Consider the following 16,646-nt stretch of genomic DNA (forward strand, 5'->3'; position numbering starts at 1 on the left):
ACTGGGGGAGACAAGGGGGATCCTCGCTGTGCTGCTACCAGGACAATTAGACCTTTTCCTTCTCTCTTTAGGGGGCAGAATGAATCCCTCTTCTCCAGCCAGCTGGGCTCCCACCTTCCCCCTCTCCCACACGTTCATCAGAGAAACCAACGACTTCTGAGTGACGCCCAGTGCTTGGGGCCTAGACACCAGAAGTGAGAGCCGGATCCCACCCTGGGCCAGGACGGTTTGTGTTAAAAGGCCCCATCGTTGCAGTGGACGCATGCCAAGGGTATTAGTTGGCTCAGACTGGTGACCTAATGGATGTGGCCACACCACACACCCCTCATCCCAGGGCAGTCCCATCCGAGAGCCTGAGAACCAGGATCCATGGAGCGACATTCCCCCCCTGCCCCCACAGTATGCTGATGGAGGGCAGCAGGAGGGAAGGTTGCACTAGCGCTGCCTGGGCTGTATCTGCACCAAGGATAAATGGAGGGGGTCACGCAGCCTGTGCCTGACACTCAACAGTGCTACATTCACGCCGAGCACAAGTCAAATGCTGCACGAAGGGTGGTGAGTTCCCCTTGAATTCTCATGTGAGCGCACAGTGCCCCTGTCCTCCACACACACTGCACATAAACACACACAGTGCCACTGTCCTCCACACACACTGCACATACACACACAGGGCCACTGTCCAGCACACACACACACACCCCGCTCATGCGGCGCACACATCGACTGCAACGAATAGGGTGACAGTCCCGATTTTTGGATCTTTTTCTTATATAGGTTCCTATTACCCCCCCACCCGTCCCGATTTTTCACATTTACTGTCTGGTCACCCTAGCAACGAAAGAGACACAAACTGCACACTGCGGAGACGGCTGGTTTGTTTCCAGGTTGCTTTTATTTACAAAGGTGCTGACATGTGATCGCTTCTTTTCCCCTGGGCAGAACCGCAATGGGTGAGAGTCTCACACCCCGGCGCTGCCAGGGGACAGGGGCAGGAGACAAACGCAGCGCAGTGACATTTAAAAACACTCACAAACAATGTAACCAGGAGAAGTAATTAAATAAACACGAATCCAAATGGCGTCCTGAGCGCTGCACCCACTTCCGCTTCCCACACCTTCCGCTTCCGGCCTCGCCCTGGGTATAAGCATTTCAGGGCTGGGGCACTGGGGAGGCAAGAGGGGGCGTGGCAGAGGGATGGGGTGGGAAGGGGGGAGCCTGGCAGGCACGTGGCAGCCTGGCACAAGGCAGGGGGGCCAGGGCCGGAGCTGGGCTGGGGCACTGGGGAGGCGGGTTACAGGGGGTGGGGCATGTGGGAACTGGAGGGCGGAGCAGAGGGAGCCCGTGTAGCCTGGGCCCGGGCCCGCTGGGCAGCGCGTGTATCAGACGCTGCGTGGGGGGCGGGGCCGGGTCAGTCTCCGCACCCCAGAGCAAGATTCCAGCCCCAGCTCCCGCCCCTCTGGCGCTGGGCGCCTTCCCCGGCAGCAGCTAGGCCCGAGCGGCTCTGGCCGGTCCATTCTCAGCCCGGGGTCGGGCTCCGCGGCATTTTCTGCCCCGGCCAATGAAGCGGCGCCGCCCCCGGGAGGGGGGAACTCGGCCCGTCCGACCCCGGGGAAACTGCAGCCCAGAGTGGTGCCGTGACCTGCCCCAGGCTGCGCAGCGGGGCCGGGGTCAGGGCCGGGTTCACTTTCTGTGGGGCCCCCGGGAATGAAGGCGCCGGGGCAAGAGCCCAGCTGTCCGGGGGCATCGGAGTTAAACCCTGATTTCAATCACTAGCCAGGAAGTCTCGAGTCAATCCGGGTTTCTACAGAAAAGTGAATTCTTGTTATAACCGTAATACACGTTCTTCACAACTCAGAGGTGGACGTAGGGTTCATTTTTAGAAGATACACACGATATATTTTTAAACAGTGATTTATTTTGAAAACTTTTCAGATGAGTTTTACAGCTATATCAGAAAATGAAGGATTGTTTGGTTATTTCATTTACCAAAGATAATTGAAGCAGATATTTATGAAGTCATTCGGAGGTGAACTATCTCCAATGCAACAGGTCAATCATTAATATTTGGAGGATTTTCTTGCCAGACTGTATTAGGAGAACATCACCAGACAGACATTTCAATTGTTTTATTTAACTAAAACAACAACGTTAAGTATTCTGGATTGTTTTCTTCAACAGCAAACATAATATTTTAACGAAAAAGCATATGTCCCTCGCTTCTCACATTTATCTACAGATCTATTCCACCCCCAATAATCGTCTATTCATTGAACTTTTTGAAACTTTTCACTTTTAAAGAGAGGTAAGGGATTGACTCTGTGTACACACATTAGCAGAGGGACAATAGAGTTGAGGTCTGTTATTTCTGACCTCTATATATTATTTATTTATTTATTTAAAACATTTTTGCTGTTAACAAGCATGTTACCTCTGGAGACACAAATCCACAGTTTGAGAACTACAAAACTAAGCATCTCTGATGGTATCTTCTAGACTCAGCACTGAGTCCCATTGGGTAGATAGAAAGAGTAACCTAAATAATCTATTCAGAACCTCTGGAACCCCATAAGATTGGGTCCCTACTCCATGAATTATTAGAACTCATTTACAAAACTTTTCTTAAACATTACATGAATATATTGTCTCATACTATAGAATTAGAATTTATAATCCCTATTCCATGATGAGATATAATGTATCTTAATTAAAACGATCTTTAGATAGTTTTTGTCCTCAAAAATCCGATTTTTTTCTAAAGAAGGGCTTGGAGGGTCTTTTCTCCTGTGACCGTGTGGCCTAATGGATAAGGCATCTGACTTTGGCTCAGGCATTTGAGGGCTCAAGTTCCTTCATGGTTGTGCTTGTGCAGTTTTCCCATTGTGCTGAAAGTCCTGCTCCCTTCAGGACTGGAGCCTCTTCTTGGCTGCTCAGGCCAATCCTCTGGCTTCAGCTACAGCCCTGGGAAGGAGTTGGGGGCTGGACGTCACAAAGGCTGGGGAATGAGCCCCAGGTGCTTCCAGTCTAGCCTTTGCCATTCCTGACTTGCCAAAGAAAATGGGCGGCTGCCCAGGTTAGTGTGTAGAGCAGTTTCCCTCTTCCAAATGTGCACCTGTCTCTGTGCTTGAGGGGGTTTGTTAAAGAGCACCTTTAGAGCCTGGGTGTTTCTTTGCATCTCGCCAGCTGGGGAAAAGCCTCTTCGGGAATATCTCCTGTCCCACTGCCAAAGTGAGCACCGTGAGTGGGAACGGTCAGAGGCCCCACCAGGGGGGCTGGCCCTGCTTTCCTACCGTCTTCTGATGTTGGCCACAGAGCATCAGCAGCCGCCCCACATGCTGGTCTGTGGGTGGCCTTCAGTGGGTGTTTGGCATGCCAGGGAGCAGCCTGGCTGGGTGTCTTGTTTCCTGTCTGCTGGCCACACATAGGCATGGTCCTCCCCTCGTCGTGTCCCTCCCTCAGTTGCTCTGTGGCTTATAAACCTTCCCTTGGAGCTGTCAGCAGCAGCTGCTTCTGCTCTAGGTGCCCAGAAGAGGAAAGGTGTGCTGGGCTCCAGCCTGGGATTCTTCCCCCTCCTGCCTCTCCCTGACTATCAAGCCTGGCCCTGGCACTCCTTCCTTTAAATACCATGTGGGCAAGAGGAAAAGCATGGTAGAAAGTGCAAGGGCCAAACTTGTGGGCATTAGGTGAAGCAGCGAGAATCCCAACCATCAGTAGCCACTTCTAGACCCCATCCCAACCACAGACCTGGCTTCAGTCAGCATGAATCACCCAGCAGGAGAGAAACAACTTGGTCTTGCACAGCTGGAGACAGGAAAATGAAGCACTTTGAGCTCTAGGGTTTTACCACAGGGGCCCACTGAGATTTGAACTCAGATTGCAGGATTCAGAGTCCTGAGTGCTGACCATTACACCATGGGACCAGCTTGTAATGCCTTTTCTGGACATCGGTGAGCCTCATGGGGCTGGCTTGTGTACGGGGACTGTTGGCCCTTTACTAAAACTTAGTGGGGTTTTTTGGTTGGTTAGTTCCCAGTACCAATAGAAGGGGGAAGGGCCAATGGGAAATCAGGACCCTGAGACTGACAGTCGCCAGGGGCAATGGTCACCAACTGGTAGGGAACAAGTGAGGCTCGTTTTGGGTATGGGGTGTTTAGATGGGCTTGTTACTGGGCTGTGGACCTTTTTTCTTCTAGAAGCAGCAGTGACTAGCAATTGCTTCCCCTGCCCTTAATCTGGAGTTGGCATCCTTGTTACCTAAATAGAGAGCAGAAGGGTGGGGGAGGGGAATTGAGTTTCTTGCCCTGGTGGTTGCTGGCAGGAATGACACCAGCTTCCTAGTGCAGGCTCTTGGTGCGGGGCTGTCTGGGTGCTTGAGAAGAGGGGCAGTTCTTCTTGGTGGGCTGGTGTCGGCCTGCCTAGTGTTTTCTGACAGATGATCTTCCATTGGCCCTAGTGAGGGTTGAGTCTCTGAAAGCTAGTCTCCCATGGGGGTCTTAGTGGGGGGAGGGATAGCTCAGTGGTTTGTGCATTGGCTTGTTAAGGTTGTGAGTTCAATCCTCAAGGAGGCCACTTAGGGATCTGATACAAAATCAGTACTTGGTCCTGCTAGTGAAGACAGGGCTGGACTCAACAACTTTTGAAGGTCCCCTCCAGTTCTAGGAGATGGGATATCTCCATTTATAACAACAACAAAAAAAGTGAGAATTTGTTGATGGAGAAAAATTCCTGGTGAAAATTGGCAAAGCTGTGGATATTTTGAAAATTTACACATGAAGTTACAAACAGAGAGACAAATACACAGAGAAAAGAGAAAATCACACACTGCACAGGCCCACACAGACATAAACAAAAACCACACACACAAACCCACACATTGCCATATACACATCAGGGAAAGCCACACAAAACATAGAAAGATCAAATCAACACCAAAAAATACAGCAAAAGCACACAACAAGAAAGCACAAAAACAACATACCAAAAGAATACTTAGCAAAAAACAATATTCATTGAAAAATCATACACACACCATACAAAATTATGCAAGGCATCCACAAAAATCACACAGGACCCACATGCACATCAACACAACAGATGAAAAACACATCAACTATGCAAGGTTTTCCCATCCCTGTAATAGCTGCATTGACAGAACAATTCTCCCTCTTATTTAGCACTATCTAACCAGGTCTTAGGTCACCTTAACTATATTGGTTTGGGGATGTGGATTTTTCACACCCTGAGAGACGTCGCTCTGCCAGTTAAGTGCCCAGTGTACACCAGCCCTTAGATCCCTCTTGGTATTTCAATGCAGACACTGACCTGTGAGAGGAAAACATCAGCTCACAAACACAGAGACTGAATTCCCCACATTTAGTCTCTCTGCACTTTCCAGAAAGTTACAAAAGTAGTTTTGGCCGAGTGGTTAAGGTGATGGACTAAAAATCCATTGTGGTTTCCCCGTGCAGGTTCAAACCCTGCCAGGGGAGGGATAGCTCAGTGGTTTGATCATTAGCATGCTAAACCCAGCCTTGTGAGCTCAGCCCTTGAGGGGGCAATTTGGGGCAAAAATCTGTCTTGGGATTGGTCCTGCTTTGAGCAGGGGGTTGGACTAGATGACCTTCTGAGGTCCCTTCAATCCTTGATTTTCCATGATTCTTGCTAGGAAAGAGGGAAAAAAGTGACACTAAGTTTTAGGCTTGATTAACTAAAGTTAAGGGTTTAATTAATAGAGTAAAACTATGTCCTGATTCCTCTAAATAACACCAAAGCGTGAAATAAGAACAGAGACAAATCTTGTCAGTGATGACTAATTTCGCAAATGATCTTCCCGTTATTAATTTCCACGCCAATCCCAGTGGAGGTCTGGGCACTTCCAGTGTCACTGCTCTGCATTCACCTTCCCCTTAGAATTGTTCTCGGCCATTCCCAAATGTGGAACATTGGGCAGTTCAGAATGTGACTAGTGATCCCGGCTCCTTCCTGCACCGGCTCTACATTGCTCCACAGCAGCGTCTCCCCCTGCAGAGTCACCCCAGCACTGCCGTGCAGCCACCCAGGGTTCAGCAGAGCCCCTGGCAAGGACAGTGGGTGCAGCTAACAGCCCGGTGTGCCTGGCAGTGAGGCAGGGGCAGCCCGAGGCTGGAAGCTGTGAGTCAGCTGTAAAGAAACAACACCCCCGACAAGTACAGAGATTTAATTCCCCAACGTTAACATCATGACACCCTGTAGAAAGCCACATGTCAGTTGTGTTTTCACAGGGAGATGCAAAATTCAGGTGACACCAATTTTTAAATTTGAGCAAATAAAGTTTAGGACAGGGGTCAGCAACCTATTGCACACGTGCCAGAGATGGCACGCGAGCTGATTTACTGTAGCACGCTGCTGCCAGCCTGGGGTCCCCGCCGCCGGCCCTGCTCAGCCCGCTGCCAGTCTGGGGTTCCATCTGCCAGCCCCTGTAAATGTAAAATGTGTTACTGGCACGCGAAACCTTAAATTACCACGAATAAATGAAGACTTGGCACACCACTTCTGAAACGTTGCCGACCCCTAGTGTAGGAGATAGTTATTAAGCTCTCAAAAATATACCAGAGATCCCTCTACATAACACCTGAAGGTGAAACATGAACAGAGACAAACCTTGTCAGCAAAGGCTAATTTCCCAAACCATCCTCAAAATGTCACTAGTTCCCCACAGGAGCTCTGTGCAGTGTAACTGTTCTGAGGCAGCTTCCCATTAAATGCTGTTGTGGGACATTCCCAGACCTGGACATTTATGATCGACAGAATTTGAAGAGCAAACCTGGCTCCTGGCACCAGGCAGGATTTGAGGATTTTGTCCCTGTCACTTAGTCTTTGTCAATAGTACAGACCCTCCCGTGCCCAGCCAGCCAATGAACTCGGGGGAAAGGTTGCAGGAAGCAGAGACCTTAGAAGCAATGCAATAAGAGGCCGTTCATCAGGCAAGGTGGCTGAGCATTAAAGCAATAGTCTGCTCATCTGATGCCATTCCTGAGCTGCCTGTTATAAAAGCTGGTTCCCCAGTTCAGTTCCAACGGCTCTGCTAGAAACACCCCCAGGTCCCTGCTCACCCCAGCGGGAGCAAGACGAGAAACCCCCCATGGGCACTGCCCTTAGCTGCAGGCTGCTGTCGCAGGGGTGGGGGGATTGATTGCTTGGTGCTGAGGAGGGAGCCAGTACAGCCTCTGGTGCTCTGCTCCTAGCATCTGCCCAGCCCAGGCTGTCTGCTGGCTTCAGCAGCTGCCCCTTCATGCTCTGGAGCAGGGGACTCATCACAATTGTTTTGGTGGCCTCAGAGTGCGGCCACCAACTCTTGCTGGTGGCCACTCTGACCATTTTCCCAAGCCGGAGCCCCACCACCCCGGGGGTTGAAGCCTGAAGCCATAGCCCATGGGCTGTAGCCCAGAGCCCGCTGCTGAAGGCCTGTGGCTGGAGCCAGGGAGGGGTGGAGGTGGGAAGGCTGAAGCCCAGAGCCCCAGGGCTGACGCGAGGGTGGGAGGGGCACTGAAGCCCCAAGCCCACTCCTGGAGCCCTGGCAAGCTGAAGCCCAAAGTCTTCCCCCAGAGCCTCTCAGCCCCTGGTAGGTGAGTTGGGACCTCACCAGCTGCCTGCGGAGTTGAAGGTTCCTACCCCATCAAGAACACCCCAGCCCCACATGCCTGCAGATGTGCTGCCTGGATCCCCCAGGAGGCTGGGTGGTACATGATGCCAATCCTGTGCTGGTAGCGCCAGCAAACACCCAGGCAGTACATCCAGGAGCAACAGCTGGACGCTGCAGGGAGGGGCTGCTGCTTTCCCCCGACCTGCATCTCTGCCCAGGAGTCTGTCCTGGCTGCAGGAAAAGCCCCTGGTGGCTGAAGTTGAGAAATGCTGCTCTAGATTCACAATGCAGGGCCCCAGTGGGGCAGAGGCTGGGGCAGGGCAGCAGTCTGTGTTGGGCTGGGAAGATGCTGGGAGTTCTGGTGCCCAGAGAACTGGCCTGACTCTCTTCTCAGCAACCAACAAGTCAATTCCACGTAGCTGGAGTTGCATAACTTAGGTCGACTTAGCCCCGTAGTGTAGACCTGCCCTTAGGCTGTCTACACTTAAAACACAGCTGTAGCACTTTGGAGTAGACAGTCGCTACAGTGATTGCAGGGGTTTTCCCATCGCTGTAGTAGCCAGGTTGACAGAAGACTTCTTCCATCCACCCAGCACTATCTATGCCAGGGCTTAGGTCAGCTGAACTACACTGGTTAGGCGGGTGGCTTTTCACACCCAGAGAGATGTCGCTACGCCAGTTAAGTGTCCAGAGTACATCAGCCCTCAGATCTCTCTTAGTATTTCAGTGCAATGAACTGTGAGAGGAAAACATCAATTCACAAACACAGAGATTGAATTCCCCACATTTAATCTCTCTGCATTTTCCAGAAAGTCACAATATTCAGTTCATTCTTGCTAGGAGAGAGAAACATTAAGTGACACTAAGTTTTAAGCTTGAATAAATAAAGTTATGGATTTAATTAATATAGTAAAAATTAGGGCTGTCAATTAATCGCAGTTAACTCAAATCCACGATCATAAGCAAAACTCCCACCCCAGAGTGCGCTGGGCAGTGCCCTTCACCTCAGTTTCTCACCTTGAGGTGTGACAGGCTAATCCAATGTTCTTTTAACAGACCCCTCCGGTCTCCTTCCCCCAACCCCCACTCCCCTTGGGCAGCAAAGCCCCAAGGATGAGGGAGGGGAAGGCATCGAGTGATACCTCAGCTTCTGCTGCCGCCACTCCCTCAACTGGCTCTCGGTTTGCCCTGTTCACTCTGCGTCGCTGCTGCTCCACGGCATTGTCCTTCACCCTGCTGCTGAGAGCTCCTGTGTCGCCACTTCCCAGCTGCCACCTGCCTGTCTCCTGCAGCTTCTGCGCGACCACGTAGTGGGGGAACCTCACTACAAGGGCAGACTGGGCAGCCTCTTTCATTGCAACAGCATGGGCGGGGCACGAACCACCACCTGGGGAAGATTAACCTCCTGCCCCACCCCTCCCACCCGAGGCTCCGCCCCTTCCGCAAACCTCACTGGAGCCCCGAGCCCCCCCCCCCACAAGTTACCTGAGTATTTCACTCTCTGCAGCTCCCCAAGAGGGGAGCAGAGAGCCGAAATCATACACACACGTACACAAAACTATGCAAGGCATCCACAAAAATCACACAGGATCCACATGCACATTAACACGACAGACAAAAGACACAGCAACATACAGAAAAGCCAGGCAGGGTTTGAGTCTCACAGTGAATAGGGTGGCACAAAGGTGGTTTGGGGAGCAAAGATTGAGGGGGGGAGTCGGGGGTTGAAGAATCACAGGATGGGCCATGCTCTGGGCTCTGCTTGACCCCTCCTGACACAGGCGCTGGTGGAGAGCAGAGCCTGGTAGATCTGTAGAATCTGCCCTGCTCTCTGTAAAGCAAGGGGATCTCGGTGTCTTCTGAGCTGGAATTGTATTTTCTGCAGGACAAAATGATTGGCAGAAACCATTTGCTTAAAGAAAATTAGTGCTTTAGGAGAAGGTTTGAACTCACAACATCAGTATCACTCCACACAGGACTGCTCTATAAGTAATGTATGCTAACCCATTGCACCATTGGAGTCCACGTTCAGGAAGTTGTCGCCTTGTTTCATGGCTGGATTAGGGAGGTGGGGGGGTTGCGTTAGCTAAAACAAATCCATATTAAAGGCTGCAGGATGGCAGCAACAGACATGGGGAGCCTCCTTCCATCTGTGATAGAACTGGGTCCCCCCTTCCGTTGCTGAGGGGAAGGTTGGTGGTTTGAGCCCACCCGGTGCTGGAACATCTCATGGGTGAGATTAACAAGACTTTTAAGAAGGGAAGGGAAGGGAAGCCTTTTCTATACCTGTCAAGCTCCATTGGTCTTCTGTGGCCCTTTCGGCTCTCTGCTCCCCCGCTGGGAAGATGCAGAGACAAGCCCCCATCTGGGTGAGTCACAGAGAGGCTGTAGCCCATGGAGTGTGTGGGGGGGAGGGGTAGCGTTGGATTGGGCTCAAGGGGAAAAGGTTGTGTGTGGGGGAGGGAAGGGTATGTTTCTTAGGATAGAAATGATGGAAAACACAGGGGTAGTGACAGTGAAGCCCCGTGTCTGAGTGTTATGACCCTGTGTGGCGCTGCCATTCACCTTCCCCTCCTATGGTCTCATTTTTCATTGAATCCAACATTTTTTCAGCTGTCATCACCACAGAGGTGTCCCACATGCCTCAAATACAGAGTGTCCCTCTTAGACCCTGAGGACTGGAACTGATTTCAGCTGCTGGACAGCTCTGCTCGGTTTTTATACATTTGCACAGGAAAATGCTGAGTGTTTAAATTCATTTCAAGCCCTCCCCCCCCTTTCAGCGAACTCCTGAACACACTGGAGATGGGTCTGGAAATCGATTTTCATTTGAAAAAGTTTTTAAAGGGAATCACTTGGATTTGAACAAGGAACCTATTGCCCTGTAGGCAAATACTCACCCACTGAGCTATACTCTGAACAAAGAAGGCCTTATACAGCGTAGAGCAGGAACAGTGCTGAATGTGGGAGTTAGTAAACTTTATCTCTATACAAACACCACAGCTTACAAAATCCCCACCCCCGCTCTGTGTCACCAGAGCACAACTCTCCTTGGCATACACACGGCTCCCCAGCTCCGTGCCCATCAGTCTCTCCAGCGTTGCTCCAATCCCTTACAGCAGGGGCCCCGTCTTCCCATATTGCAAGCTCCCAAGACCAAGCAAAACGTGCAGATGATACAAAACTACTCACACTAGTTAAGTCCCAGCAAACTGCGAAGAGCTCCAAAAGGATCTCGCAAAACTGGGTGACGGGACAACAAAATGGCAGATGAAATTCAGTGTTGATAAATGCAAAGTAATGCACATTGGAAAACGTAATCCCAACTATACCTAGAAAATGATGGGGGTCTGAATTAGCTGTTACCACTCTAGAAAGAGATCCTGGAGTCATTGTGGATAGTCCTCTGAAAACATCCACTCAATGCACAGGGGTAGTCAAAAAAGTGAAAAGAATGTTGGAAATCATTAAGAAAGGGATAGAGAATAAGACAGAAAATATTATATTGCCTCTGTATAAATCCATGGTACGCCCACATCTTGAATGCTGCGTGCAGATGTGGTTGCCCACTCTCAAAAAAGATACATTGGAATTGGAAAAGGTTCAGAAAAGGGCAACAAAATGATTAGGGGTATGGAACGGCTTCCAGATGAGGAGCGATTAATAAGATTGGGAATTTTCAGAATGGAAAGGGGGGATATGATGGAGGTCTATAAAATCATGACTGGTGTGGAGAAAGTAAATAAGGAAGTGTTATTTACTCTTTCTCATAACGCAAGACCTAGGGGTCACCAAATGAAATTAATAGGCAGTCAGTTTAAAACAAACAAAAGGAAATATTTCTTCACACAACGCACAGTCAACCTGTGGAACGCCTTGCCAGAGGATGTTGTGAAGGCCAATACTATAACAGGGTTCAAAAAAGAACTAGATAAGTTCATGGAGGGTAGGTCCATCAATGGCTATTAGCCAGGATGGGCAGGGATGGTGTTCGTAGCCTCTGGCAGAAGCTGGGAATGGGCTACAGGGGATGGATCGTTTGATGATCACCTGTTCTGTTCATTCCCTCTGGGGCACTTGGCATTGGTCATTGTGGGAAGACACGATACTGGGCTAGATGGACCTTTGTTCTGACCCAGTCTGGCCATTCTTGTGTTCTTAAGCATGTCGGGATGCAAACCTGCCCATGTCCTATGAAGGGAGACAGTATCAGGCAGACAAGGAGAGCGTGTGTTGGCCAACAAAATAGAGAAGAGACAGTGGGAAGAAGGAGGAAATTAACTCAGAGCCGGTGGATACTTTTCTGGATCCAGACCTCAGCTGGGGAAGACACATTACTATCTGTCCTGGGGATCAACAGCTCCCCCCATCAATGGGGAAGTTATCTCTGCCTAGAGCCACAGCCAATCAGCAACCTTTTCCTAGTAACCCAGCCTGTAGCAGGGTTAGTGGCCCCCAAAGCATTGTCTTGTGACCTGAGGTGGATCTGCAGAGCTCTGCCTCAGTTTCCCTTTCCGCTCAGGGCCCTTTAATAAGTCCTCACGAGTCAGATAAATAATCAAAGCATTCCCCTTCTGGGGCCCGTTTTAATAAATCCTGCAGCTTCTCCACCTCAATCCCAAGCTGAGCACAGGCCCTCAGCCCTGAGCGTCTGCCTGTCCTGCAGAATTCAAACACACTCCTCCTCCCTTGAATCAAGAGTCCCCAGCCTCCTTCCCAGAGCTGGGGTCAGTTCAGTCTCTCTCCTGGTCTCTGGAGCCCCCAGCTCTCCTGCTCAGAGAGGGCTTCTCTTCCTTCCCTCCCTGCACGAGCCAGTCTTGCTCCCTGCAGCTACTTCCTCACTCCAGCTACCACTTCTCAGGCATCTTCTCTGCCTAAAACACTGGATACAGTTACACAATTGTTAGACAAGCTTTTTAATTCAGAGATCTATTTTGAGCCCCACATTGGACGCTAGGTAAATATGGGATCATTACTGTTTGAAATGGAAAAAGATCAGAGAGCTTTGGTTATTGCTTGAAAACAAGTTTAATATGAAATATATTTTATAAACAATGGGTTAATAACATGGAGCTTCCCTAAAAGTGTTATTACTGGGGGGAGGAATAGTTAACAATCAAACCCAGGGTCTTCATTTTTATTTCAAGGGTCCATTTTCATATTATTCTAAATAAGGAGGATTTTTGACCACGTGTTTGTAGATTTACTATGAAACAAACGATTTTCTGTCCTCACCGAGCATGTGTGAGCGTTGCCCTCGGGTGAAGGCTACTGAAGAAGACAAGCAAAGAGGCCAAAAAGCCAGCAGAGTGGTGCAGTAGAAACGTGCTGGGCCCCTAACCCAGAGGTTGATGGATAGAACCCACCCTTTGCTATGCATGTGCTTGTTTCTTTTCGCTCTGGGCCTTCAAGCGAGGCGGTGACCAGCAGAGCACCAAGAGCCTCGGCCATGAGGCAAAAGGTGGCTGAGGCGGCAGCCTGCCAGGGAGCTCCTCGGCACCTCTGGCTGCCTGGGCTGAGGGCAAGCCTGGGCGTGGTGAGGGCTTCCTCTCCCAGCCTGAGGCAGCAGTACCCAACTGAAGATTTTGCACTTGGATTAAGCCCGAGTCCCCGGCGTGGCTGCTCGGAGACGGACTTTTGCGGCGCGGCCCCCACACTCTTCCAGCCAGCAGGTGACCCCACTGTGTCCAAGAGGGAGCCTTCGAGGCGGCAAAAGGGGGACATCACGGCTCCCAGCAGACTTTGAGGCGCCCACGAGGAGACTTCAGTGGCATCCCTGGGGGAGCAGAAACCCCCCTCCTTTCCATTAACAGCTGAACTCACTGACCCAGGATACCACAGAGACACCAACCAGCAGCTGGTTTGCCAGGGTCACTGCCCAGCACCCTGCACCGCTTCCTGCCAGTGCCAGAGCTCGCAGGGCACTAGCCTGGAGCCAGGTGCTGCTTACGAAAAGCCAGCAGAGTGACAGAGGAAGCGTGCTGGGCCCATAACACAGGTTCATCAAAACCCTCTTCTGCCAGCACCAGGCCTCCTTCTTCTCACACTGGGACTGCAAGCGAGGGGGCGGCTGGCACAGCGCCAAGAGTCTAACCTGTGAGGCAGGAGGCGGTTGACGCCCGCAGCCTGCTGGGGAGCTCCCAGAAGATATTAAGGGACAGAGACGCCTCAATGCCCTTAGTAACAAGGGTTTGGGGCTCACCGAGGCCAGTAAGGGGGTCACTATGTCTACCTTATAACCCTGAGTGTTAGTTCGCTGTGCAGCTTTGATCTAGAGCTCTGATCCCAACAACCGACAATCTGTGCGTGCTGCCCTGGTCCAGAACTGTTCCCGCAGCTCCTATTGGCTGGTCAGCAGCTGGCTGCTGGCACATCTGTGCATGCGGCCCCTGGTAGGAAGCGGGGCAGCTGGTCTCCGTGCACTGCCCACATCTGCAAGCGCCACCCCCACAGCTCCCATTGGCCGACAGGTTAATTGGTGGGAGTGTCCCTGTGGCTGCCAGCACTCATGACTATGGGTAACAGGACATGCGTATCCTTGAAGTGTTTTCAGCATCGGGGACAGAACGTAAGAACGGCCAGACTGAGTCAGACCAAAGGTCCATCCAGCCCAGAGTCCTGTCTGCTGACAGTGGCCAATGACACGTGCCCCAGAGGGAGTGAACCTAACAGGTAATGATCGAGTGATCTCAACCTGCCATCCATCTCCACCCTCTGACAAACAGAGGCTAGGGACACCGTTCCTGACCCATCCTGGCTAAGAGCCATTAATGGACCTCCATGAATTTTTATCTAGTTCTCTTTTAAACCCTAGTTTAAACCCTAGTCCTAGCCTCCACAACCTACTCAGGCAAGGAGTTCCACAGGTTGACTGTGCACTGTGGGAAGAAGGACTTCCTTTTATTTGTTTTAAACCTGCTGCCCATTAATTTCATTTGGTGGCCCCTATTTCTTATATTAGGGAAACAACTAAATAAATTTTCCTTATTCAGTTTCTCCACACCACTCATGATTTTATATACCTCTATCTTATCCCTCCTTAATCTTCTCTTTTCCAAGCTGAAAAGTCCTAGCCTCTTTAATCTCTCCTCATATGGGACATGTTCGAAACCCCTAATCATTTTAGTTGCCCTTCTCTGAACCTTTTCTAATGCCAGTATATCTTTTTTGAGATGAGAAGACCACATCTGTACACAGTATTCAAGATGTGGACATCCCATAGACTTCTGTAAGGGCAATAAGATATTCTCTATCTTATTCTTTATCCCTTTTTAAATGATTCCTAACATCCTGTTTGCTTTTTTGCCTGCCGCTGCACATTGCGTGGACGTCTTCAGAGAACTATCCACGATGACTTCAAGAGTGTTGGCAACAATGATCTCTACATTCCCAGTTCATATTAATAATGTCACAGCAGCCTACAGAGAAGTCTCGTCCATTTCTCCCTTGCCGCTTCAGCGGATTGAGGATTAAGCCCAAACCCCCGGCATGGCTAGTTTTGGGTTGTCACGGGCTCTGTGGCGGGATAGCTCAGCTGGGAGAAGGGGCAGACTAGGGGAGTTTGTCTCTGATATATAAGGGCTTTGTCAGCAGGAAGATGTAGGTCACATGCTGGGGGTGACAGTGGGGTTTGAGCTGGGGCAGCAGCTGCAGCGGAGCAAGTGTGTGTTTGTGTGTGTGTGTGGGGGGGTCACTTGGTAAAAATGAACCTGACAAGCCTCTCCCTCTGCTGCAAGAAAAGCCTCATTTATCTCCTAAACTCCCTGCCATGAAAATCTCCACCTCTCCCCCATGCTGAGAGACCCTCTCACTCCCATGGAGATTTGTAATTGTTCTAACTCTTCCCTGGCCTTGTCCAAACAATTTCCCCAGAAAAATTATCAAGGACATTTCAAATGAGAAAAAGAAAACAAAACAAATGAAAACCAGAGAAAACCCCCACTCCACACAGTTTGGGTCTGAATTTTTGTATTGAAATTTGAAGACAATAAAACTCATCCCTCTGTTGGCCAGAAACCAAAGCTAGACCTCCCCCGCTGTATCTGTGACTTCTGCTACCGAACCACCAATGCGCTAACTCCTCTTGGGAGACATTTCTCTGCACAATACTGTGGCTATTCCAATTATTGACTCCAGGAAACATTTCCCTTAGCCTGGCTCTGTGTGTCACTGGATTCTCTAGCAAAGGTCAGTCCTTGGCCCCAGGGCCAGTACTACCATTAAGGCAAACTAGGCGGTTGCCTAGGGCGCCAAGATTTGGGGGCGCCAAAAGGCGGCGCCCCCAATTTTTTTTTACAGCGTTCCTGGGCTGGGCTGCCGGTGGCGCACTGACACATGCGGCTCAGACTCTCTCTCCCAGCGCAGCGACTGCTCCACTTCTCCCACCTCCCAGGCTTGCGACGCCAATCAGCTGTTTGGTGCCGCAAGCCTGGGAGGGGAGGAGAATTAGAGCGGGGGCGGCATGCTCGGGGAGGAGGCGGAGCAGAGGTGAGCTGGGGTGGGGAGCTGCTGCATGGCTCCTGGCGGGGGGGAAGCTGCTGAGTGGGGGGCGCCTTAGGGCGGGGGGAGCTGCTGCGGAGGGGCACCTCAGGGTGGTGGGGCAGGGAGCTGCCGCAGGGCTGGGTGGGGGGGCGCAAGGAGGAAGTTTCGCCTGGGGCGCAAAACTTCCTTGCATTGGCCCTGCCTGGCCCTGTGGTCCAGACATCCTCATTCACATCAAACTTCCAGTTCAGAATCATTTCCTATTCCCGCTCTGTGGGAGGGGAGACTTTTCAAAGCGCTCTCTGTGTGACTGCACATGGCTAAGCAAAGAGAACAAACCCCAAATTGCCCCTGTGCTTTGGGAGCCAGGTTTGCTGTGTGAATTCTGGATTTCAGATGACTTCACGCCTGGGCATTGTGATTATTTACCAGTTTCTGTGGCATTGGTGGGATGTTGTGCTCCCAGCGGTGATGGCCGAGGGGTTAAGGCGTTGGCGTTAAAATCCAATAGGGTTCCCCTGCGCAGGTTCAAATCCTGCTCACAGCA

At 50.9% G+C, this 16,646-nt stretch overlaps 1 non-coding gene across 1 annotated transcript; it reads left to right on the top strand.

The window, feature by feature from the left end:
* Positions 1-16,564: 16,564 nt before the first annotated feature.
* On the top strand, positions 16,565-16,646 carry TRNAL-UAA (transfer RNA leucine (anticodon UAA)). Its single transcript has one exon. It is a non-coding gene; the product is annotated as a tRNA-Leu (tRNA).

This window comes from Malaclemys terrapin, chromosome 15 (genome assembly GCF_027887155.1).
Source record: "Malaclemys terrapin pileata isolate rMalTer1 chromosome 15, rMalTer1.hap1, whole genome shotgun sequence".
NCBI classification, from domain to species: Eukaryota; Metazoa; Chordata; order Testudines; family Emydidae; genus Malaclemys; species Malaclemys terrapin.